The 26643-nt window shown below is 35.0% G+C and overlaps 1 protein-coding gene across 1 annotated transcript in view; it reads right to left on the reverse strand.

Annotated features, from left to right (window-relative positions):
• LOC111052211 (allatotropins) overlaps positions 1 to 26643 on the reverse strand; it is a 94299-nt gene that overhangs the window by 55438 nt on the left and 12218 nt on the right. Inside the window, exon 2 of the mRNA XM_039429027.1 lies at positions 10947 to 10978. The gene's annotated coding sequence lies outside the window, so the exon portion shown is untranslated. The remainder of the gene's footprint in view (positions 1 to 10946; positions 10979 to 26643) is intronic.

A 26643-nucleotide genomic window follows, 5' to 3' on the forward strand; every position in this document is an offset into this window, starting at 1 on the left:
ATGATAGAATCTTGAGAGTCGACTCATTGCTTGAGGAAGTTCAAATTTATCTGTAAGGAGAACATAGATATATTCAGATACAAAACCAAAAAGTCTTGAAAAATATCTTTGAACTTTGATAGACTGTAAAATTAACTGTGAGTAGATATTTTACGATTTTCATAATTTGGAGGGTTTTAGAAAACATCACTCCAATTCAAAGTATGTCTTGGATTAAGAATTGGAAGGAAAACATTTTTCATAGGAATTTGGAGAAAGAGAGAATCTGTTAGTCTTGGTTTTGAAAATTTCTGTTAGTCTTTGACTTCAAAATGAAACTGATTTGTTATCCTGCACAATAGACAAAATCTCAGGAATGTCATAGAATCGAGATTACATACGTTATTGGAATAACAATATTACAACCTACAAACCTTATTGAAATATTCCTGCTTTCTTCAGAAGATGTGTGGTCAAAAATGAACTTATTCTTGTCCATAGGACGACTTCTCTTAAGTTTTTTCTTCCTATTTTGCGAACGAATAGGCAATTTTGTTTGTATTCAAATGGAAAGACTTAGTAAAATTTCAAGATTGGGCCAATCCAGAATTTCTTGCAAGAGAGCTGCAAAATAAACAAATGATGAACAACATTCTGAGGTATGATAACGGGTTCAACGCTCTTGATTCAATCCAATCCACTTCACAAAGCCACAAAAGAAAATATTTGAGTGGGATTCATACAACGTTAGTAGACGGTCTACTAACATTGGGTTTCATAAAGATTCCGCACTCGCTGAGAAATTACTTTTATTTTATAATCCCACACTAATTATATTTGCAAATGACTTGTCTTTGCAAATGAGAAATGCTCACCTCAGCTGGGAACAATTATCATTGTATGTGGGATAGAATTAGGGGTGTGTATGCAAATTTAATTTTAATTCTTATTCATTCCTGTGGGCTATTTTGTTCGAGAGAGTATGAAGCTGTTACACAAAGGGACAAATGACAGGACATAATCACCGTTTTAAAGAGACTGAGAGAGAGTTAGTAAGTGACAGAAATAAAGTGGGAGAGAGGAATATAGAGTGTAGAGTTTAGGAAGCTTGTATGCCACGCCCATTTAATTGTACTTTAATTGGAAGGAGCAACTCTTTTCCTCATTAATTCACCCGATCTTCTTCCCATTGATTAGCCTCCTTCAATTTTCGATGGATTTTATGAAGGTCATAATATATTATAATGTTTGGTACATGTTGGTTTGCAATTGATTACAATTATTCTATCGTATAATTTACAAATCCAATTCTTGTAATCAGTAAAGTAGTATTTGTAAACTTACAAAGGAGTTCAATGTTTCATTGTTAACTTTCCATTGTATCAGATTTTAGCATATTAAGTATTGATACATCCAGTGGCGGCTCGTCCTATGTGTTCAATGGTTCATTGAACCCCCATAATTGAATCAACTTCCTATACAATGATGTATTTGCAACTCAAATAATTATATTTTTATTTTATACTCATGAAATTACATTACAACATTTTTCATCTTCGTAAACTTAACGTCGCTGTTTTACGGCCGGTGCCAAAAGAGGGCCGGGAGTGGCTTGCTTGAAACAGCACCGAATGAGAGGACGAGACGGGTGGAGGTGGAAAGCAGTGTTCATTCCCCGATGTGAACCCAAAAACAGGACTGGGTAAGGTAGTAGAACGGAGGAGGGGAATCGGTTCGCTAGCATGAATCTGGTTCACAATCCTATCTGAACCAAGTTTGCACGAGTTCATCCGAGTATAGCCGAACCTAGCCGAGGCAAGTGAAGCATTCGGTAAACCTCGGAATGAATCGTGAGTATTCGTGATACGGATACAGTGCCATCTTGAACTTGCTTATAACCAATAGATTTAAATTTGGTGGCAGTAAACAGTAAAAAAAGCGGTAAACAAGGAGTAGCCTAAGCGTGACAGTTTTGAGGTTATACGATATGATTTCGGGTATATATTGTATACAGTTGTGATAGATTTCACTGCATTTTTCGTTATATAAATTGTTTTTGCGTGTAGAATATAGTAATTTCTAGTGTGTTTCGAGTATTCGTGAGTATTTCTAGTGTGTCCATTTTATTTTAGTGAGAGTGTGATTATAATTTATTGTGTTACCGTAACAGCATTTTGATGAAGAAATATGAATAAGGTTCAGTATTATTTGTTAAATACAAACATTACCGTATTAATATTGAGGATAGGTGTAAAATAAAACATGATGGTAGACCAACTCCCGAAGTAAAAATCAAACAAGAAAAATATGAACAGGACAAAAAAATCCATATTTGTAGAAAATATGCTTAATCTTTAAGGGGTAATTCCTTAAAATTATTATTGATTACCTTAAGGCTTGATTATGCTCAACACTCTATATCCTCTTGACCTTTCTCCCCAATAGATCATGAGGTTGAACCCCCAAGCTAAAAGATCACGAGCCGCTTCTGGATACATCTACATTGGAATGACAAGAAGAGTTGAACATTCTTAGTTGCTGTATAATATTATTTCATGAGTGAAAAACGAAAAGGTGAATCTTATTACATTTTCCTACAGTTATGTTGAAAAGTGGCCATTGCTGCACTTATTACAGAACGCAAAGAATCACTTTTCCGCTCTAGTGCGGGAAACATTTTTCTGCACTCCAGATTTGCAACATGGCAACGCAAAATACTTAGTAGGTTATATGGAGAAACAGTGCAGCAAAATCAAAATGAAGTTGGTAACAGTGACTGCTGTGGCTGCTATAGTGAGCAGAGGTGCAACAAAGCACAACGCGCTAATTATCATTCATTATATATTATAACCAAGGACAACGAGTTCTTTAGGATTTTAGGATTAAGGTTTTTATCAATAATAAAATTACACAGAAAAACATTTGATGGATTTCAGTCAATTTTACCCATAATTACCCACTTTTCATATTCAATGGTAACTGTAGGAAAAACTTAATGTGAAATACGTGCGCAAAGTTCCTCTGCTGCACTCAAGAAACCATTCCGCCCTCGCCTGCGGCTCGGGCGTAAACGTTTCTTTCGGTGCAGCAAACTAACACTTTGCGCACTAGTTGCACAAATAACTATAATAATATCATAACATGTTAGCATATTATACTATCGGTATATGATGCATTTTCCAGTATAATACTGTGAGGGTTTAATGAGTCTTCCCATTTCTTAATTTTATCATCTAAATAACAAATAAATTTCATTAAATTGAATCAATAGAGTTAACTTCTTGTTGAGAATACATGACACAACATCACCAGACAGCACGTCAGAAATCACAGCACGCACGCTCTCTCCCATCTGCCTTACAAGAGGATCATGACGAATAAAAACTCGACCCTCTCTAAAAAACATTTTCCTTCAAATTTTCTATTTATTTATTTATATATTGATAGATACAATATCATTTTCAACTATGAATGATTGGGAAAGGAGCAACAGGATTAAAGCCCAAAACTGTTCCTTTCCCAAATGTCCAATGTCCAAAAATAGGTTGTTTATCACTTCATAAGCTTTGTCCAATTTTTAGTCCAAAATATATACTAGTAATTCTGTGAACAGTAGACCTTGCGCTCAGTGAGTTACATTGACCTGTTGTTATGCTTTCTCAAAAATTAATAAATAATTTATCAATTAAAAATGTCTAGAAAAAATCCTAAATAAACAAAGAGCTTTCTGTCCTATATCGTACCGTGACGTGTTGTCCCGGAATGTGAGTGTGAGCGCTGTTATCAGGTCTGGCTGCAACTGTCTACAACGTTGATGAAAAGATACAATTTTCAAGATGTTCGATGTTTTTGAACGGGTAGTATTATAGTCCACTAGACAGCTGATTTATGATGAATAATTCTATAGTCTGATTTTTACGGTAATATTGGCGTATGAAGGAGGCTCCTTTTTCCTTTTATATTATCCTTGAAATGCAAAATTTCCAAAACCTTGTATATACGTCGACGCGCAATTTAAAAAGGAACATACCTGTCAAATTTCATGAAAATCTAATACCGCGTTTCGCCGTAAATGCGCAACATAAAAACATATAAACATTTAAACATTAAGAGAAATGCCAAACCGTCGACTTGAATCTTAGACCTCACTTCGCTCGGTCAATAAACTGGGAATTTAGAATGCAGGTAAATTGAAAACCGAATTCGATAAAAAAAATTCCACTAAATCATCACTGATAACTGGAGAATACTTTATTAATTTTTCAAATTCCCTCATTCGATTGACAAAGACTATTTTGAGTACCTTCATTTGAAAATTAGCATCACATTCCCACGTTATTTTCCAAACGAGAGAGCGTTTAAACTTCATAAAGCAACGGTTTCAAAACACAAAGAAGAGTAGCCATGATAATTTTCAATGATTATTAACAAGCAATCAAGCTTGTTTCTACATTCTGACTTTTTTGGAATCACGAAGTATCACTACTGCTGTACCTGTTTCTCTATGGTATTACAATTGGCAAAGAGATCGTTACGGTCAATAGCATAGCTATGAAACTGTATCTGACTCATTTATTAGGAGTCGCTGATGATGAAATTCTTGCTCATTGAGGAGTGTTATCAATGTGGAATCTTCAAACTGCTTGTTAATCCCGTTCTCCTTCTCCTTCTTCTTCTTCACCTCCTCCCAATATTTCTCCGTCATCGTCTCTTCTTCCTGTATCTTCTGCTTCTCCTTCCCATCATCCTTCTTATCATGATATTGTAAACCTCACCCTCCACCTCCTCATCACAATTCTCCTTTTATTTCTCTTCCTTATTCACCTCCACCTCCTCCTCTTCATCCCCCTCCATATCCATATTCTCGTCCTCGTTTTTTTACCATATTATACTTCTTCACTCACCTAGCTTTTGTTTATGTTGCTATCCTACTCTATCCCCTATCTTACTCTTCATGAGTCTACTCCTTCTCTTTTTCTCATCATTCTACTTCACATCCTTCTTCTTCTTCTACTCACATTTCCTCAGTTCGTTTCCTTCTCCTAATTGTTCTCCTTTTTATCCTTATTCTTCTTATCCTCCTATGCCTATGCCTGGTGCCCCACATCTTTCTACGTCTTCTTCTCACGGTCCTCCACGATCTTCTCCTCCACCATCATATTTTTTTCCTCATTCTTTTCCTCATCCAAAACTCCTTCTTTTCCTTTATCTCCCTCTCCTCCACCATCTCCCGATACCCCTTATTGGATATTGTACGAGTAGATTTACCTATGTCCTATGTACATATGTACCTTTTGTCCTCTCCTTCTCTATCCCCACTCTCCATGTCCATCTTCCTCTTCTCCTTTCCCTCTTTTCTCTTTTTATCCTTATCTCCTTCTCTCCTCTTCTCCTTTTCTCCTTTTCATTTTTTTCCCTTTTCTCTTTTTCTCTTTTTCTCCTTTACTAAGTTTCTCATTCTCTCCTTTCCTCCTTTCTTCTTTTCTCATCTTCTACTTTCCACCTTTTCTCCTTTCCTCTTGTTGTCCTTCTCTCCCCTTCTCACTTTCCCTTTTCCTACTCCTCCAATCCCTTTTCTCCACTTCCTCATCCTCTTCCCCCTCCATCACCTTTTCTCCTATTCATTCACTTCCATTTTCCTCTCCTTATCATCATCAACAACACCCCATCCTTCTTTTCCTTCTCTTACTCAAAATCACGCAGAACACAAAGCAAAACCCCTCCCACTTCCCTCTAACCACTAACTTCAACCTCTCTCACCATGGTCAGCTCTGTTTTCAAATTAAACAACCCCTCTACTTCAAGGTGAACATCCTGACCTATTGTTCTATACGGACAGTAATGTTATCCGTAAATCCGTGCATACCCCTCCTGTACGGATAGTAATAAGTAGTTTAATTTGGATCCTGAACTTATGAAACTTTACTCCAATCAATGAGACCAGCGTGTAAGTGTGAGTAATTTGGAGTATTTTAGTCAAAAACGTACAAAACTATAGCCTACTCTAGTTAATAAGACTTTTTTGGTGGATTGTTGGACAGCCGAATGAGGCTATTAGTTTCTTTTGCTGCTTATCATAAAAGTTACTTCAATTCTAGTATGTTTCTATATATGAGCTCTGAACTCTGAAGTGTGAGTAATTTGGAATATTTCAGCCAAAAAAGTAAAAAACTATATTCCAGTTGATAAAAGTTTTCGACTGTTGGAACAGCCGAATGAGGCTATTAGTTTCTTGTAGTGTTCATCACAAAGGTTACTTTAATAATTCTAGTATATTTTGATATAAGCTCCGAACTCATGCTGCTTCCTTTAACTAGGGACTAGATAACTGAAAAACTTTGTTTCATCACAAGATACTCATTTGGTAGATACCAAAGTTAGTGTGTGAATACTTAAAATATTAAAACGTTAGTACGAATTTTGAAGCACCTAAATTTAAAACTCTACACTGTAAATCAAGGACTGAAAATTTTGTGAACTGAACAACTACAAGACTTAACCTATTTCGGACGAAGTGTCACCTTATCTGAATAGCACAAGGTTAACTTATTTTTTCTCTCCCTATCATTTTGATGATGTACTTATTGTATAAATCAATTTAACAGAATGCTGTTATCATGAGAACTGCATCGTGCTTTCGGTTTTCAGATTATAGGGCTTCTATTATTTCAAAACTATATATCATTTTGTTGGCTAGAATATTTATCACCATTACTAATGAATCTGTAACATTAACACTAGGATTATTGACTGCAGACTGAATTTGATGGCGTTCACTCTTTCAACATAAACCAGCAAATACGACAAAATATTACTTGTGTAACAGAGTACATGCAATATTGTTGAAAGTAAAATGAATATTCCCACAAAAAAAACACTGAAAATGAATAAAAACTATTAATATTATTGAAAAACTCCCGGTCCCACATCAGGCAAAGCAGAACAGTATTTTTGTTGTAATTCATACGCAATTTTTCAGAGTTTTTCATAAGTTCCCAGTGTTTGATTATAGGGCTTTTGAAATTTGTCTTGGCGTTTAGTGTTTCCAATCAATTTCATGAGCCAAACAGGTGACTTAAAATCCATTCGCTCTTTATTTACTCAATTCTGATCATTCTCCACTTTCCATTTCTTCCTCTCTTACAAATATTTTCGGCCTCTTTCCCATTATCAGTGTCACCATGCTTTCTATCTCACTATTCCTTCCTTAAGCATCTCTCTTCGTACAAAATCCATATAAAATGTTCTCCAACTTTCATACCTCTTCACTCCCTTCCGAATTATCTCTTCCTTATTCATTTTTTTTCTTCCCTCCTCGATTTTCCCTGATCTCATAACCTTTTATCCTCCTATCTCACATTTAGAGTTATCGAATTCAGAGCTCTACATAATATTTCCTATTTTCTTTATTCTTGCTAAGTTAGTTTCTCCTGATTCTCTTGTACTCTTTCTTTCCTCCCTCCCCCCACCTCTATCTTTTCTATTCCTTCCTCCCTCCCAATCATTTCCTCTTCTTCCTGCCTAGTTCTGTTTCCTTTCTTTTCTCACGAACACCTCCCCTTTTCCACTCTTCCTGTTGTAAATGAAACAATTCTTCTCTCCTTCTTCCCTCTAAATTAATAACTCTTCTCTCTTTTCCAAACAACTCATTCGTTCACTTTCATTTTTATCTTCTATATTGTTCTCTTCTTTACTCATCCCCATTTCCCTTGCGCCCTGTCCCTAAAGTGCAACTTACAATCTACATGTGTTTTTTCATAACAAACAATTCTTCTCTCCTTCTTCCCTCTAAATAACTCTTCTCTCTTTTCCAAACAACTCATTCGTTCACTTTAATTTTTATCTTCTTTATTGTTCTCTTCTTTACTCATCCCCATTTCCCTTGCGCCCTGTCCCTAGAGTGCAACTTACAATCTACATGCGTTTTTTCATAACAATGTATTAGAAAGAGACACTATTTTCGTTCAAGATCGCCTTTGTTATTCATAAGACGTTGGAGACAATTCGAAATACGATTTAGCTGGAAATTCGAGTATTGCCAGCTCTGGAGAGAGCAAGGTTGAGAAAGGAAGAGGGAAATAGAGACACAGAGAGACAGACATTGAGAGAGAAAGAGGGTGAGAGAGTGACAGCAAGCGAAAGGACGAAAAGTTGAGTAAGAAAAGGAAAGAACTGTTTTAGTGGTCTCTGGATGACTGCTCTACTTATATAGTAGAAGAGAAGACTGTTCAGGTGGGAAAATTACATGAAAGCTGGGGACATACCGTTTCAAAAATGGATGATAAGAACAGTGTCTTCGAAATCTATAACTAGTTCAGGAGGAAAGAGCTGGAGCTGAAGGTAGAAGTTTGGAAAGACAGGATACTCTGACATTAGAAATTCAAAATTTCACGTTTCAGGCGATTATATATATGAGTTGGCCGTTATTGTAAGTAAAAATCTCCTTCGATACTGTATTAACTTGCTATAGAACCTTGAACCTCTAAGTACCTCCTAGTAGCATTATCTAGAGGCATATGAAGTATTTCTCAAAATTATGAAAGCTTTACACATTTTCCTTATTAAGAGATGATAATTGATCCACTTTACTCAATATAATACCCACGTCATTATTAAGCAACCACTGAATGAATGTAGTTCTTTCAAAAATTTAACTCATCCTTGCTCGGTTCAAATTAATACAAGTTAGGGTAGTTTATCAACTCATGCGTCTGAATTTCATGCTCAATGACATTTTGTTGTTCATTGAAGAAATACTGAAAAAAGGACTGTAAACACTTGTACATAATTCCTCTCCAACTGAAATATTGATTGAAGAATACGAATAATAATTGATTTTCTGTGGAAAATTGATTCAAGTGCAATGAAAAAAGCACAATCATTTTTTGATAAAGGAATTGAAAAGTTTATGCTACGTAGAAAGTGACCTGGCCATTAACCAATGAGACAGAATGTTTCGTTTCCTGGTTTACGGGAGTTGCACCCTACATCCAATAAACATCAACCTCCGTTCTATGGTAATACAATCCACCTTTCCCACTACTCACATTGTGTGTGACACAATGAAAACAAACCTTTCTTCCTTTTTCCTCTTTTCCGACAAAAGTATTTCTGACATTTGCCACTTTTCTTATATTTCTTTTTTCCTTTCTTGCGCCCAGAAATTGTTCAAATTCAATTCCCGACAGAAACAGCATGTTTTTCGTTTGAAAAAGGGATGGAAATAGTGGCCCAGTATAAACAAACAAGAATGTCTGTGGTATAATCTGATCTCTAAAGAAAGAAAGCGGCTGCTATTTTTGGAGCAGAACGTATCAGAACAATCAGAAGGTCTTGGTTGGTTAGGCTATCAGTATCGGTAGATCAAACATCTTATAGAGCGGGAGGCTCAGAATCAGATTAAAAACAATCAGGTCTTCTAGATGCAAGCTGCAAATATCTACATTTCCCGCGATCTCAAATATCGACAATAATCTGTTATATTCCGTTCATCATAATCGTGAGTTTTTCATTCTCAATTACATCTCGTATTATGAAAATCTTCAAACCCTTGACTTTTCATTAGGCCTACTAAAAGCGGTATTTTCAACGCTGAAGGCTTCATCACATGTAGCCTACGTTCTACAATAATCTAAGATCACATGTAGGCATCATCGCATTTAATATAACGTGTTTAATTCCGGGTTAAACCAACTGCTGATCTATCTTGGTTTAAATTAATGCTATCATGCCAACAGCTCAGCGTTCAATGTATGTGATGTATATAACCCTGAATCTCAGAGATTTTTATTCAATTCTTGAAAATACTCTGTTAATTCGGTGTGAGATTACAAGCCTACAAATCCTGGCTATTGTAAATACAGCCTACCAAACACAGAATTTCGGTAGGATTTCAATTAGCCGCTTGCAAAGTACATAGCATTGATATTACTCGAAGTGGAATTAATTTCGATAAAGGATGGACGTGGGCATCATACCCTTCACACCCCTTACACCACCCTTTCGCCAACCGACATCAAACATGGCCGTCGGATTTTCCTCTTTCATTCATACTTTTCCCTGAGGGATTCCACAATCAACTTAGAGCGCCTCGCTCAGATAACATCACACTAGACGAAAACTAAAGTCTTCACACTGTATTCACAGCGGCGTTCAGGAAACGGATCTTTTCTGCAGCTCATTCACAGGAGTGGTCAGGGAGTGCCTCTCCAGATTTGAGGGGTGTTTTATAAAATTAACAAACAAGTAGTAGACAACTGCATGTTGCAATTGTGACTAATTCAACACTGTATTAAGATAAATTAGGGATTGTAAATAGCACAGATAGAAAGTATTAGTCAATAAGTTCTCTTGTTCTAGTTGTAAGTTGAATACTATCATGACACATGAGTGACGAGTTTCATTGAAAAACTGTTCATAAATACAATATTCCATTGTAGAATCATAGTGAGACATTTTTTATCATTACAGAGCACTTGATTTCTAAAGCGATATAAATGCGTCAATATTCTACAGTAGGAGTGAATGATGCAATCAAAATTCAATATATTAATAAATATAATTCAATACTATCATGACACATGAGTGACGAGTTTCATTGAAAAACTGTTCATAAATACAATATTCCATTGTAGAATCATAGTGAGACATTTTTTATCATTACAGAGCACTTGATTTCTAAAGCGATATAAATGCGTCAATATTCTACAGTAGGAGTGAATGATGCAATCAAAATTTAATGTATTAATAAATATAATTCAATACTATCATGACACATGAGTGACGAGTTTCATTGAAAAACTGTTCATAAATACAATATTCCATTGTATAATCATAGTGAGACATTTTTTATCATTACAGAGCACTTGATTTCTAGAGCGATATAATTGCGTCAATATTCTACAGTAGGAGTGAATGATGCAATCAAAATTTAATGTATTGATAAATATAATTCAATCAGTACTTACAAGCCTGTTCTATTAACTGGTTTACGCTCGACCTGCAAGTGAGAAGAACAATTTCATTATTAAAAGTTTGCAAGTGAAATCATAATAATCATTGTATTATAATTTTCAAGAGAAATTAACAATGCTTTTTGTTTAGTTGAGACGTTGATATTGTTGTGATTATTCATATTAAATGAAAAAGACTAAGAAATTGTCAAAAACCACAGATTTATTGATACTGAGAAATTGTCAGTTTATCAGAGATTGACAATGGTGTAATAACCGAAACCGGTCTTTCTAAGTATCAATAAATCTGTGGTTTTTGACAATTTCTTAGTCTTTTTCATTAAAATTTAACAATGGATTCTTCAAATGAAATTTCAGACTGAAAAATTTATTGAGGATGCAGGTCTTATCCATGGAATTGGAAGGTGTTTATATCAATTATTAGTCCAATTCCCTCAAAAATTGTCATAAAATCCTCGATACATTTCTTATCGATATTCTACCGATGATGATGTAATTATAAGCTAGACTGAACTCAATAGTTTTGGGCCAAGCCTGTTGATCTATCTCAATCATATTAGTATGATCGGTAATTGTATTCACAAATAGATAAAAAATGTTGAATGAGTATCATGGTAAGAATGGTGATTGAGGGTGGTTCCCAACCATTGTAATAGCATTTGGAGCTCATAACTAATAATAAAGTTGGTGTTTAATTGTTATCGCCATCATGTTTATTTTGATTGTTATTATCTTTTCAAATATGTCAGCGATCTTCAGCGATCAATCAACACATAACTTTCACTTAGTATGACAATAGATTTTATAAGAATCAGAAAATATATTGGTGGAGGAATTTGGGAATTGCTGTGTGGGAAGTACAATTCAGTGATTGGTCGAAATCCGAGGAACCTTATTGGCTGAAATTCTGACAGTTGGATTCACAAAATAGTGGAAACGATGATTCACGAAACGATGAATTCGATACTTCATGTTATTTGGCTAATATGAGTAGTCATATTGATAACCAAAGACGAGATAAAAGATAGTCTATTGTTGTATTCTTTCAGTCTATCTATCACAATTGAATCGCTCGTAGATGTGGGCTTTTGCCTAGGAATCTAACTATATTATTCCAATAATAATGATACGGCTGATGTTATACTTTAACTGTGGTGATGTACAATTATTCCAACTTGATTCCAATGGAAATAAACATGTGGACATTTGATAATAATTCTCATTTCAAAATCATTCACTTGTATAATTCGAATCAACTTGAAAGTTGTAAAAAAATGTATTGTGAGTATCTCCAGCCTATATTTCTATTTACAATAATTATTATTGTGGTTTCATTTTGAGATAATTCATGATATACTTTCAAATTGAATCATCATGAACCATCTAAATCAAATTTGCAATCATTTTAATTTATTAGGATTACATCATACAATTTCAACTATTCCAGCATTTACATTAACATCACGTCAGTATTAATTTAATCAGAAATTCCTCACGAATTACTCTGGTGCAGTCGAGAGTGATTGTAGCTAAACTAGTTCAGCTATTACAGAGCTTTTGTGGAACGCATTCACTTCACATCAGCTGAATCTTCCCAAATCACCTAGTATTCATGACAATATGTGATTTCCTCCACTTTAGCTATCCATTATTATTCCTTTGCAAATATCACTGTTACCCCAGACATTTACTGATTACAAGACTGAGAAATGATTTAATCGTAATGACACCTATTTTGTCACAACAAACTAATATGTCATATTTCCATGTAGCTCAACCTCAACGTAATCTAGTGATATATGCGGTGGAGACATATGTGATTAATCAATCTGAAGATGCTCGTACAAAATAATCATACTTAATCTAAACTTATGAGCACCGTTCAACTCCGGAGATATTAGACCGGAGTAAATCATTGATAATGCAGTAGAAAATTTGTCCAGCGGTATTAATCACAATATTAGGGAAATGTCAGTGTAATAGATTTAGATGGAATATTAATGAATTATTTCACTACAGTGAGGCTCTATTCAAACACTCTCTAAAACAGTATTGTTGGATAAGGAAACATTGATGGTATCTTGTAAGGAATGATGACAGTTGAAAATGAATTTCACCAATAATATGTGTTTAAATCATTATTACACATGCACCTTATTGTAATTATTACCAAGTAAACTCTGAATAATAATTATTGTCATATTTGAATTTCAATTTCCGTGAAGTTTTCCTATAACTACCATGTTGAAATTAGCTTAAAATTGTTTAAGATTAAAGATAAATTTAATATATGAAAATATATACCTAAAAAAAAACAACAGAAATAAGAAAAAAAAATTAACATTCAAAACAAATAACATTATTAAATTCTAATGAATCTTCAATATCACAAATTGAAATTTTTTATTGAACTAATTTAATTAAATAAAATAGTTTAAACTAAAAGTAAATATATCATTTTTTCCAAAAAACGTGACATTTTTTCCAAAAAACGTGACATTTTAGCATTGTTTGAATGGGAGGCATTGATGAAATAATCAAGGAATCCTGACTGTTCAAATTAGAGTAATTCTGACCATAGGAACACTATGAGGTTTCACTACACAACTATACTCCGTGCAAATTTACTTCAGACTAGAAAAAGTTTGCGGCGCAGAGAAATGGAGGGAGATCAGCCAATTGCAGTGATGGATTGAGTCATAGGTGGAAACGTAGTTGTCAATTTTTGACGAATAGAGTCAGTCGAGTCTGTGATTGCAGAGAGGAAACTTCCTAAGTTTAACATGAGCGCTTGAATACTCACTGGAAATTAGTGAACGCCATTGTATCCCTGCCGCTTTATGCCTTCTCTGCTGCGCATGTCCATCCCAAGTCGGAAGTTAATTTGTACGGAGTATAGTTGAGCTTAATCATAGCAAATCACAAATCGTTCATTTCAATATTGAACAATTCCCAGTAGGCTATGACTCACCTTCCAGACAGACAGAGTCTGGGAAATATTCAAAGTGTAGATTTGAAGCTACATTCTGTTCAAATGACACTGACAGATGAGTAATGTCGCTGCTATACAGAGTGCCCCGTAAATCATTGACTGTCCAATTTTATACTTTTCAGCTGTCAGAATTCACCATAAATAGCATCAATGCTCCCCACTCAATCAATGCTGACAATCCAAAGTGGATCACACAGAACCGTTCCAATACCTTTCCTGAATTGCTTTTATTTACGCGCTCCATTCATAAATGACTTGTCTCTCGTCCATTCATCAACCAAGATGTCATTCCTGCGTTAATCCAGCGCGTTTGTAATATGGCACTAACACTGTATTCGTGAGTTTACTTGAATTTTTCATCCGAGTCCTTAGCATCTTTGAATAACGTATAATTTGATTTAAAAAGTCTCTTCTATCCTCAATAGATATTAATGCTTAGACCCATTAATTAACTAACAATGCCCATAAGGTGTGGATGAAACCAAATAGTGAAAGTGGAAGTGTAAATTATTTGATTCCAATGTTGTCCTTTTGCGCACACTGCGTCCTTGAATTTCTTGGGAGGGGCCCAAAAAATGTTTTTGCGAGGGTACCTTGTATGGAGGCATTTTAAATTTTTGATATTCATAAGAGTGGGCTTGGGGAGGTGTGCTCACCCTCTTACTATATTTTGATACAGGAATTTTTGTTTATCGTCGATAGATGTTAATGCTGGAAATCTATTAATGCTTTAATCTCTAATCTTCCCAATATAATTTTTATAGTATCCATAATTAGGCTCTAAAGTGGATAAGAATATGAGAATTACTGAGTCATTTATCTTTTTGAACTATATCTCGATGCAAGGAGTAATATTTTTCATAGTGGAAGTATGTATTTTGGATTTAACATTGATAGTAATTGGTTGGACATAAATATATATATATACAACCATATATATATAAATATATACAGAAATTGCTCGCTTATTAATAATAATAATATTGCATTTACTTATGCACTCGATTGCTATAATACAAACAGTAATATTTCTCATAGTGGAAGTATGTATTTTTGATTTAACATAGATAGTAATTCACCATTGAATAATTTTACTTTTTTCTGTTAAATTGTTCAATTTTCGATCTCCAGGGCTGCAATAGTTCGCTCTGTGGGGAGTAAAAAGATGAAAGTGAAATAATACACGTACAAGAGTAATCAATTAGGTCTGGCGCTCTCCAACAGATAAGCCTTCCGTGTCTGTTATTTTTTCAGCGTTTTTAGTGCGACCAGAATCGGTGAGACGTGGAATTCTGAGTGAAAGATCACTGTGAGTGAATAAAATGACTTTTAGCGGCATAGAGTTCGAAAGAGAGGATAGGAGGAGCATTCATATCATTTTTATGTGCCATACCGTTTGCGATGTGAGTTTAATCTTCATACAGCCTCAAGTGCTTAGGGCCAAAGGCCTGCAAGGTCCAGTAGTCTGCTCAGAAATGTGACTTCATCTATCAACTTCAACATTTTCAACGTTATCAACTTCAACTTCAGTCATTTTCAATCATCTATGACAATTATAGAATAATTTTGCCAAGTGTTGGCTTGCTTACCAATGTATAAGCATGTGAGTTGATTATGAGAAGGGTGATACTGATAGAACAGATAGATTCATTTGATGGGCTAAGAGCCCCCAGAATTCGAAAGTCATGAATAAATCAACATATTATCATTCAATCTTATTAAATTTTGTTCATAGTCACTTGTAAAAAGAATTTACCACTTGAAATTAACCCTACAATAAATTATTGGCTATAATATAAACCTAAAATAAGTAAATTTAAATATAATAAGCAGCTCATAAACAAGAACATTAGTTATAGAAGTCTACTGGCCGGTTTACCCATTTCAACACAACACTAGAAGTTCACATTCTACATAAATTTCATCTGTCTAAGAACATCATTCTAAATTTTGAGTTTTACGTGATAAAAAGCAACACCAGTAACTTGACGTCCTACGTTGCCAGTAGACTGTATGAGTTTCTATAATAAATTATTGACCGAGCGAAATGAGGTCTAAGACTCAAGTCAACGGTTTGGCATTTCTCTTAATGTTTAAATGTTTGAATGTTTGAATGTTTGAATGTTTGAATGTTTGAATGTTTGAATGTTTGAATGTTTGAATGTTTGAATGTTTGAATGTTTGAATGTTGAATGTTTGAATGTTTGAATGTTTGAATGTTTGATGTTTGAATGTTTGAATGTTTGAATGTTTGAATGTTGAATGTTTGAATGTTTGAATGTTTGAATGTTTGAATGTTTGAATGTTTGAATGTTTGAATGTTTGAATGTTTGAATGTTTGAATGTTTGAATGTTTGAATGTTTGAATGTTTGAATGTTTGAATGTTTGAGTGTTTGAATGTTTAAATGTTTGAATGTTTGAATGTTTGAATGTTTGAATGTGTGAATGTTTGAATGTTTGAATGTTTGAATGTTTGAATGTTTGAATGTTTGAATGTTTGAATGTTTGAATGTTTGAATGTTTGAATATTTGAGTGTTTGAATGTTTAAATGTTAATATGTTTAAATGTTTAAATGTTTGAATGTTTAAATGTTTATATGTTGCGCATTTACGGCGAAACGCGGTAATAGATTATCATGAAATTTGACAGGTATGTTCCTTTTTTAATTGCGCGTCGACGTATATACAAGGTTATTGGAAATTTTGTATTTCAAGGATAATATATAAAAGGAAAAAGGAGCCTCCTTCATACGCCAATATTAGAGTAAAAATCAGACTATAGAATAATTATTCATCATAAATCAGCTGACATGTGATTACACAGATGTGTGGAGAAGCCAGTCTATTGCTGTATTTCCATAAGTTCTATAGTTTCAATCAGGTACTTGTGGATGATAATACTGCGTGAGGTCTACTGTTCACAGAACTACTAGTCTATTATGTGTGATTGTTAGCAAGTCCATTTTTCAAAGGTTTACCTGACTAATTAAGCTCCACATTCGTACGAGTACTATTATTTTAATAGAGAAAAACGCAACGTGTGTAAACACTTAATTTGTTCGATCGATGACGTAAGTTTACGTTCAATAGATATTCGTATATGCAGTTTGAGCACAGTCTAATGAGAAACATTGAATTCCACGCTAAAATACTCAAAAGTTCCACGGACGAGCAATATAATGGCAATTAAGCTCATTCTCTTGGTGAGAAGATCAGAATTGAGAGGCACCTCCAAGTTTAACACTCAACTCTTAATGGAATCTCAAAGTGGAAGTAAGTAACTTTCGAATTGCAAGTTTATTGAGTTGTGAGTTGTATTACAATTGACAAGTTTTTTGGGAATTTGTAAATGGAAAACTTGAAATTTGTAAATGTCAAACATGGAATTTGTAAATGGCAAACTTTGAATTCGTAAGAGATAACTAATTGGTGCTTCTCGAATCGGGAAAATTGGAAGTGACCTACTTGTCATCAAATGTTGAACTTTGAGACATTTGAAAGGATGATTGATTGATTGATTGATTGATTGAGTACTTTATTTATGTAGATTACAATATATACTGGCTTATACACTTATATACAATAGCTTACAATACAGCAAAATTATAGATGAATTTACATAATATAGACTAAGAAAATAATTATTGAACTGTATATGAAAAAGCAGTTTGTAATATAATAACTATAGATAATAATCATATTGTTATGCATCTACATAAATTGGCGGAGCTTTGGACATATCAATGTCCATTCTTCGGAAAGAATATTAAAAATATCCTCCCCACTAACTCTCTACCAAAACGTTAATTTCGTTATTTAAACTAAGGATTTATTTATTAATGGAATATTGTAAAAGTTTTAATCAATATGAATATTAAAGAGAAAAAAAAACAGAAAATTGATAGAGTAAAATAATTATATAGGTAGATAAGATCAAATAATTGATTAATAAAATGAAGTAGGCTGAAAGTAGATCAGGGTTATCAACTTTCAGTAATATACAGCATTATGCAGTGGATAATTGAAATAACATGAGTTTATATAATATATATATACAATTCGTTCTATAACATGGTTTAAAGGTTTGTATTTGTGGGATGGGTGGGGGATGGATGTCATGTGATCGTTCTAGGGCCGGACAGTTTCAGTCATTTGTTCCAAAAGATGTTTTTTTAAAGTTAGGATGAAGCTCGCTCGGCTCTCGATGGACCTGATAGAAACAGGAAGTGCATTCCATGCACGACAGGCACTGACTAAGAAGGATTTTGTGAAAATAGTAGTTCGATGATTGGGTATCCTTAAAGTACTTTCTCCGGTTCTAGTATGTGAAGCATCTATCCTCCTACCTTCAGAGACAAATTTGAAATCATCTTTAAAATAGTTCGGATTACCGTATATCAAGATATCTCTAACAAGCTTGACTATTCGAAAAAGCCTCTGATCGGGAAGCTTTAATGTTGAACTAGCAATGTGGGCTGGGGTGATATGATCATGGCGTTGGAGAGAGTAGACGAAACGTAGACAATAATTTTGGCAACGCTGTAGTTTATCATTCAGAGTGACTTGCATATCGTTAAGAACAGAATTACAATACATTAAATGTGGGAAGATGAGAGATTGAACCAATAATAATTTAATGTTTCTAGGGAGGATATCGTGCATTTTCTTCAATGCATGCATGGCTGAGAATACCTTTTTACAAGTTTTGTTCACTTGTTCTGACCAGTCAAGAGTATTATTCATAATAATGCCTAAATTTTTAACTGAGCTACAGTAAGGAATGTCATTACCGTCTACACTAATTTTGTGAATCGATTCAAGGTCAATATTGTTTATAAGACGAGAATATCCAATTATAATGGGTTGTGTTTTGATGGGATTAAGCTTAAGGCCATTTTTCTTTGTCCATTCCACTATCGAATTGATATCCTGATTCATTATTCCAACTGTTTCATTAATTTCTGTTATGGGACAGCTTAAATAGATTTGAAGGTCGTCTGCATAAGTATGGAAACTGGAGAATTTGATAATGGAAGAAAGGTCATTAGCATACAAAGTGAAGAGGAGAGGGCCTAAAATTGAACCTTGTGGTACTCCATGCATAACGTTTTTCCAAGTTGACTTTTTGTCACCGACAGATACACATTGTTTCCTACCTAATAGATAGGATTTAAACCAAACTAACGAGTTGTGACTGAAACCAAGAATAGCCAACTTATTCAGAAGGACTGTATGATCAACAGTATCGAATGCTTTAGAAAAATCAAATAGGGTGAGGATGGTGCATTTTCTTTGGTCCATAGCTAACCTTATATCATCAGTGACACGAAGCAGAGCTGTCTCAGTTGAATGGAATTTTCTAAAGCCTGATTGAAAGTTATGAAGCTTACTATTGTTGTCTAGAAATTTTACAACTTGAGCATGAATGAGTCTTTCTAGCACTTTGGACAATGCAGGTAAAATACTGATTGGTCTAAAATCCTCAACTTTATTGGGTGATGGAACTTTATTTAGAGGGCGAACCAGAGCAAACTTCCAGTTTTCAGGGAAAATGCCTTCTTCAAGTGACTTGTTGAAAATGTATGTAATGGTTGGTAAAACAGCAAATAACATCTTCTTGATAAATTTAATAGGAATTTTGTCTACACCCATAGCATTACTATGAATACGTTGAATTGCTCTGAAAGTGTCTTCTTCTGAGATTGGATGGAAATGAAATTGATCAGTGATTGGTAAATCTAAGTTTGTAACCTGCTCTTCAAGATCATCAATGTGATTAGCAATGACAACTTCGTCGCGTTGGTTAGAGTGTGAAACGAAATGGTCATTTATATTATTCAATGGTAATTCAATATGTGGATTCGATTTCTCTTTGCCAAGCCCGAATTCTTTTATTCCCTGCCAAAGTGATTTAGAGTCTTGTCTATTGTTTGTCATGAATGAATTCAAGTACCTAATCTTTGAGTTCCGTAATTCCTGTTTAACCCTATTTCTAAGGCTCCTATACTCTATCAAACTGTCCAAGTCAAATGTCTTTTTAAATTTTCTATGTGCTTTGTCTCTACGTCCCATCATCTTAAGTATGTCTTCAGTCATCCACGGTACTCGTCGTTTTCTATTAATCCTCCTTGTCACATAAGGTGCATGTTTGTCATACAAAGTCAAAGTCCAATTCTCGAAAGTCTTGACCATGTCATCAACTGAGGGTAATGCTTCAATTTGATGCCATGGAGTCTGAGCCACATCAGTCAGGAAGGCGGCTTCATCAAAGTTTTTGAAGTCTCTATAAGTGATAATTTTCTGTTCTGGCTTGGGTATCTTATGGGAAAGTACACAGTAGATCAAATCATGTCTAGAAATAGCTGGGACTGAGATTTGGCCTGCTTGAACAACCTCATTGGGATCACTAACAATGAGAAGGTCAATGAGTGTGTCTGATTCATTAGTATGATGAGTTGGATCGAGAGGTAAAATAGTCATGTTTAGGCATTGGAAAATTGTAGTCAGTTGAAAGTAGTCAAAGTTACGATTTGTCATGTTCAAGTCGGTGTTCATATCCCCCATAACTAGTATACGGTTATAACAAGGCATAAGAGAAAGCAAGGCACTTTCGAAATCTGTGAAATGACCTATTTTTGGTGGGCGATAACAGATACCAACGAGTAATTTATCAGTACTAGATAAGGATAATTCAAGTAGCATAAACTCTGGTCTGGAACAATACTCTTGTTTAGATGTGATTAAAACTTTTGTTTTGATACCTTCTTTCACATAAATTGCTACACCCCCACAAGCTTTATTTAATCTATCATTCCGGAAAAGATTATATCCAGGCAATGCAACAAAATTTGATGAAATACTAGGCTTCAAAAATGATTCGGAAATTCCGATTATATTGAAGTCCTGAGAACGGAAGATTGCTCTGAGTTCATCAATGTGGCAACTGAGGGATTGTACGTTAAGGTGAGCAGCCTTGAAAAGTTTTTTGAAAGAGTGGAGCTTATTTGCTAGAAACATACCTGCGTCATTATTACTATTATTGAAATAATCATACCTACTTGAGGGCGAGCGAGCTGATGTGTCAGTGAGAGGCATCATGGAAGCAGCAGACCAATCGTGAACCGACCTCAGAACAACACATGACGGGGAAAATGGGGATGAAACTGATAAAACTTAACCTAAATGAAAAAGTCTCTTGATTCGAGTGCATTCAGCATGCCTTGACAGTTCGGCTCCCTTCACTATTTAAAGCACTAGTTCAAAACAAAATTCACTAAACACAATAAGATGTAGATGTGTGGAGTTCCGGTGATGAATAATCCTAATGGTGAATAAAACGAAGATTGAGGAAGAGCTGGTAGTGGGAGATCTGATCCAAGTGGAGATAGAGCGAGTAGGTATTCAGTAGTGGAAGAATCGGGTCCAAGTGGAGGTAAGCGAGAAGGAATCCAGTAGTGGAAGATCGAGTCCAAGTGGAGACAGAGAGAGATGGAATCCAGTGGTGGAAAATCGAGTCCAAGTGGAGATAGAGAGAGATGGAATCCAGTAGTGGAAGATCGTGTTCATGGTGGAGATAGAGCGAAATGGGATCCAGTAAAAACTGAAAAAGAGAAGAAAAAGCCAGCAGAAAAACGAAAAATCTTTGAAGAAAGTTATCAATTGAGAAAAGATACATAATACAACTCGCACCTTGGGAGGAAGACTGCTCCAACTCGAAAATTGTCAATTTTGATCTTGTGTATTTTAGTTGGTTTCTATGCACTTTATTCGGTGGAAGACTGTTCCAAGTCAAAACTCGTTCCAATTTTTCTATAATATATCACAGAATGTTCAGTATTCCTATTTTGAACACCAATGCAATCATTTACAGGAAGACTAAGCCATATTATGAATGAAAACATAAATACAGGCCACTTTTAAGAAGTAATAAGTGAACTAAAACAGTTGGAATCAGAGAAATTGAGCAGAAAATTCTAAGAGCAGAAAATCAAGTTTGAATACCTATGAAAATTTTAAAACTGCTCTCCTGAATAAACGACTTTTTTGAGCTGGAACAGTCTTCCTCCCGAGGCGCGAAATGATAATGAATAATATCCCCATAAAATTGAAGAGGAATAGTATGATTCAATGTGAGAAAGAATCGAATATTATATGGATAAATATATGGATATTATAATATAATATATGGATACTAGTAGAAGGTAATCAGATAGAAAGAGAAAAGGTAGGAAGATAAATAGATATAGAAAGAGAAATAAACATTTGAACATGCTGGATAGCTAGTGAAAAAATCACAGTGAAAATAATGATAACAATGGGGAAGAAAAGAAGAGAAAGAAGGAATGTGCACAAATTGAGAAGAACTTATGAAACTGAACTATAGAATAAGAAATAGAACATCGTATTGTGATCTTGAATTAATCAAGGAGAGAAGAAGAAGAAGAAAAGAAGAAGACAAGAAAAAGAAAGAGAAGAAGAAGAAGAAGAAGAAGAAGACGAAGAAGACGAAGAAGAAGAAGAAGAAGAAGAATAGAAAAGAATAATAATCATCATCGCAAACAACAATATTCAAGTAATCATTATAAATATAAGATCAAGAAGAGAAATTAGAAAGAAAAATAAGAAGTAGAGGAGACGATGGAGAAAGTGCTAGATTATTTTAGATGAGTTTTAAATAGGATTGAACGGTGAAGTGTGAAAAATATTATATAGTATTAGAAGTATAATTAACTATTGGGAGTTGCAATAACAATAAAAGTAGTAAATTGAGAACTGTAATATTTTAGTGATGAATGTCTAAGATAACATTAAATGAAACACAGCCCCTATATAAGCATATGAACAGACTACCCACCCCTCCGTTCTATCAATAATTCTTCACACATTTGCTTCTATTGCTCGAGCTGTGGCAACAGTAGGAGATATCATTATGTACACCTAATATAGAAGAGATTACTATCTTTACCTATAGATTACATCCATATCTATAACGTATGTTAATCATCCAATTTATTTGAAATTCAGCATTTCGAAAATTATTAATTATGGAAATAATTTTGGTAAGAGATGTAATAATTATTAGTAAGAATAGAGATAATGATTCTCTAAGTACCCTCTGGAGTATAGTAGTTGATGCATTGAACGTAGTTTTGGGAATTAATATCAAGATAAATTATTAATCAGTATTAACAAATGTGGATCTCCTTAGTTTGAAATAATTGCCTCATACATAATCATAAATAGCAGTGGAAAGATTCATTTATAGAACAGAAAGCCAGCTCATGAAAAATGCCAAGGTATATCTATTGTGAAATGTTTTAATACGAATTTCCTATTTTTGTAGTGAAGGGCACCTTAGTAATCGAATCCTGAAATGATTTAATTTACCTTTATTTTTTGAAGGTCGGTCATCCTCTCGACTGTGTGGACCCTCTTGGATCCTCCCTCGCCGATAGAGATCTTGATCCTCCCGTCCGATGACCAGACATTCCTATGCCCATGACGGTCGGCCGCAGCGTTGAGGATCTTGAGGCGCTCCGCAGTCAGATCCTCGCGAATGGTGACGCCGGAACCCTTCAGCTTCCTCTTAGCGTCGAAGATCATCTTCCTGGTCCGGTAGCTGCAGAGTCGAACTATGATGGGTCGGTCCTTGGGTTTAGCTTGCCCTTGTTGAGGTGGTTGACGCCTTCCAACGCGATGCGAGCGGTTGACATCCGCCAAAGTCACGGGCACGTTCAGCTTTTTGTTAAAGACATCGAGCGCCAGCAGGTCCGTGTCTTCTTTGTCACTCTCCGGGATCCCAAAAATACGTATAGAATGTCGGCGCCCATATTGCTCGAGGTCGTCGACCTTCAGGTGACAAGACACCTCCAGCTCACGAATTCTATCGTGCAGCTGTTTGTTCTCCTCCTTCAATGCCTGAAGTTCCTCGAAAATAGATTTCACAGCCATTGATACAGCACTGTGGACAGACTCTTCGATTTGCTGTCGAATAATGAGGAGGGTCTCTTCGGACAATGCTCCAGAAATAGCTGGCTTCGGAGCATTGACCTCATTCTTCGGTGTGCCTCTATTCGGTCGAACCATCGTGTACCGTTAGGTGGATTTACACTTTTATAGGCGAGAAGGTGAACTGAAGATTTAGGAATGTTTTTTCAAGATAAATAAAAAGAGTGTGAGTTAATCAAAAATATAATTTCACTATTGAATTAAGCTCGAGAAACTGAATAACTAGATGTATAATTTGAAGTGAATTGAACTGTATAACCCTACGAAATATCTGTTAGAAGACGGAGCCGAACTGACACACGTTTACTCACTCGACATAACCCAGAGTAGATGATGATAGAAGAGGAGTTCAGATCATGTAGAATCTTCAATTATTACTGAAAAATCACTAGACATCATTGTGGGAAGTGGAAGAAAGACTTGCAGTATTTCATGAATGTGTAGAGTACTTGTGCACAATTCACCCACTGCAATTCGATAATGATGGAGCCTACAGTGGAATTTGGGGCAAACATTCTATTATTATTATTTAAACAAAAAAGTAAAAAATAACTCAAAACTTAATTCGAGGAAACTCAAACCAATTCTCGAAGTATTTGAAACTATTATTACTTCTACAGTGAAACTAATTTATTTACTTTCAGAATAATCAAGAGGTTCATAACATTTAATTTCACTCTCAAGATTTATATATTTAATAAAACATTATTGAATTGTAATGAGAGGAAAGTTATAATAATCGGGAGTTAAATGCTTCTTGAACTTTTATGCAATTTATCAAGTGGAATGAGTTATTCAAGTATATTAGCGAAGATTCTTTATTACTATTCCTTGATTGAACAATAGAAGCTAGGCACAATAGTATCAGAACTTCCTAAAGAAAGAACTCTTTTTTGTAAGACGTGTCTTCGACTGGACAAAAGTTCATATAGCTACAAGGAACTAAATAAACAAAACAATCACTTTCACCAACGATAATCTTTTCCTAATACTAATCCTTCTCCTTTTTCTTTTTCTCATTCTCCTTCTTTTCCTCCTTTTCTTCGCCTTCTTCTTCCTCTCATTTTCTCCTCCTTATTTTTTTAATTTTCTTCTTCTCCTTTTGTCTTCGCCTGCTTTGTCTAATTCTCCTTCTTCTGGTTCCCTCCTTCTTCTCCCTGAACTACTACGCAGTTAGCAAATCCACCATTATTTGAACCATTCACTTGTGCAACAATCAGAAGGTTTAGTCGAGGCACAACAATACTAACAACACCAACCAACAAACAAACCAAACACAATATACTAGAAGAGAACATCTTTCCTAGGCGGCAAAGCCAATTTCCTGGCTTAACCATTGACGGTTTAGTATGTTGTGCGAAACGTAGGATGATCGAGAACGGACATTAATCAGCACACAATAGGTGGACAGCCGACACCCACTTGACAAGTTAGCCGAAAGTTGCACTTTGCGGCGCCGAAACTCCCATCAGCCCCTGGAAAAGATAGCTGGATGAACCCTTTTCACTTCTTGATTGTGTTACCTGTGGCAGGATTCACGTGATACTGTCAGCATTGGCTGGATGGGAAGCAGTGACGCTATTTATGAGGGATGCTGGCAGTTTGGAGTGATCTCACTGCAGCTTACAATGGAATTGGAAAACTTTTCTCTAACGAGTTCTCCGTGAGACAGACGACTGGTGAGCAACTTGCAATAGTGAGATTCTCTGCAAACTATCAGCATTTCTTATACAAAGCTTCAATGGTCGCCATTTGAAGACAGCTGACAGAGATCTTATCAAAACGGGAATCCCCACAAGTGATCAACTTTACTAGTTTTGGAAGCTTAAACATTGCACTGTAGTAGGATTACGGTATTGAAAAATTAAGCATCGTGGGTCTGGGATTGCTTGAACGAGTCTTGATCATTTTTTTGTTTTCTTAAACCAACACTAACAGCATAATGTCTTTTCGAGATTTCCTATTCTTTGGAAGCAAACGTCTTCTTGACTAATTTCAAAATACGATATAGTTTCAAGTAAGTTTGGAGCGAATTCCATTTTTCGTCCATACTTCCATAGTAGTTGGTTCCATTCTTATTAGAATTTGAGATCTGAATTAGAAACTATGAAAACTTTTGTAATTTCCACGTGTTCCTGCTTGAGATTTTGTTTGATACTTGGCCTCCAGTTGGGGTTGAAAACTCTAGTCCTGCTATAAATTCAAGTTTTACTTGTCAAATCTAAAAACAAATACTGCTGAAGAGTTGGAAGAAAACTGTTTTTCTAGAATTATTCCATCTTTGTTCAAATACTCCTACAGAAATGTAGATACTTTCGATGTTGTGGGGGATATTCGAATTGAAATTCATTGCTGAAATAAAACAATTCACAATAAAATACAAATGTCACAGTATGAAAGAATTGAAGAGCTAGCATAGTCTGCTAGTATGAATGAAAACGGGTTAGTATGTTACGTAGTATTTTTCATAATATGAGTGTTTAATGGAGCCTCTATAGTAGGCTACTTGTGATAATATACTGCACTAATAAAACATTATTCCTCCCAATGCTAGAATCACAGAATTGGAAATTATACCCATGCTATAGCTGTCTCAAAGTTGCTCTGTAGTTATCTTTTAGCCAATGTACCTAGAATACCAATGTACCAAATACCAATGTACCTGTATTCTAGGTACCTTATTTTTAGCT

The sequence above is a fragment of the Nilaparvata lugens genome, chromosome 5 (assembly GCF_014356525.2).
Source record: "Nilaparvata lugens isolate BPH chromosome 5, ASM1435652v1, whole genome shotgun sequence".
In the NCBI taxonomy this organism is placed as follows: domain Eukaryota; kingdom Metazoa; phylum Arthropoda; class Insecta; order Hemiptera; family Delphacidae; genus Nilaparvata; species Nilaparvata lugens.